This window comes from Protobothrops mucrosquamatus, unplaced genomic scaffold (genome assembly GCF_001527695.2).
Source record: "Protobothrops mucrosquamatus isolate PMUCROS unplaced genomic scaffold, P.Mucros_1.0 scaffold12351, whole genome shotgun sequence".
NCBI lineage: Eukaryota > Metazoa > Chordata > Lepidosauria > Squamata > Viperidae > Protobothrops > Protobothrops mucrosquamatus.
Genome location: NW_015398128.1, coordinates 5,889 through 7,079, shown reverse-complemented (window position 1 = coordinate 7,079; position 1,191 = coordinate 5,889). Strand labels below are relative to the sequence as shown.

Below are 1,191 nucleotides of genomic sequence, written 5' to 3'. Positions count from 1 at the left end.
GTGGGTATCCTTGTGGTGAGCCCCTTCCCTTCTGCTCCCAAAAGGAAGAGGGAGAGAGAAGCTTGGATATTATTTTCCCTCCAGCCCAGAGGGGGGGGTCTCTTCCCTCCCCCCATATTTCATGCCAGTTTGGGGTGTGTGGAATCCAGCGTTCCCTCCAGACGGACGGAGGCCTGGACCGGCTGAACTTCTGCCTGCCTTTTTCCACCCTGGGGAGATGGAGGGGGGTCCCTCGGGAAGCTCTTTCCCCCCTCCCTCATTTTCCTCCCCCCTCAGACCCCCAACAAGGGGGAATCCCGTTGGGACCAACGGTTCCACATCCCTCCTCCAGGGGGTGCCTTCCGGCAGTCCCTCGCAGCAGGTCTCCCGTCCCTCCCCCCCCCGCGCGGACCCCTCCTTTAGTAGCCTCTGGGAACGATGGGCCCTGGAGTCCCTCCTGAGGGCTTTCTTCTTTCTGCTCCACCCCCCCCCCGCAGCCCATTTCCTGCACCAGAGGAAGCCCGAGTGCCATTTCTTCAACGGGACGCAGCGGGTGAGGTTCCTGGCCAGGGAGATCTACGACCGGCAGGAGATCGACTACTTCGACAGCGACCTCGGGAAATACGTGGCCGTCACTCCGTTGGGGCAGCCCGATGTGGACAAGTGGAACAGTGATAAGGTCTTCATGCAGTACCTGAAGGCCCAAGTGGATTCCTTCTGCCGACACAACTACGAGGGTCTCCAGGCCGACCACATTGTTGGCCGGAGAGGTGAGTGGGGGAGGGGGAGTTCCATGGGGGGGGGAATGCAGGGACCCCCCCTTTTCATTTCATTTCTTAGGGCTCTCCTGGATAAAGATTTACCCCTTAAGTTTTCTGTGCTCTCCGATCTACAAAATTTATTCATTAGTATTTATTGCTATTTATTGCTATTTATTGATACTCCTAATCCCTTCTCCTCCCTCAAAGCGGGGATCTGGATGGCGTAGGATATAACATCACCCCTAAATAAAAATGTATACAAAATAAGGTTAAAAAATAAAGTACCGTTAAAAAGTTTGAAATTCTACAACGGTGACAATGAAACATGCCAAAGGGAAGAAATAGATTCCTCTCCTTCCCACCAGTCCCACAATCTTCCTTCTCTTCCCACGGTCCAAAGTTTCCCCTGCCCAGAAAAAACTTCTTTCCAGAATATTATACCAAATATTAT

The 1,191-nt window shown here is 53.5% G+C and overlaps 1 pseudogene; it reads left to right on the top strand.

Moving 5' to 3' along the window:
- The first annotated feature begins 276 nt into the window (after window positions 1-276).
- The window catches only part of LOC107301405, a 6,720-nt pseudogene continuing 5,805 nt past the window's right edge, over window positions 277-1,191 (top strand).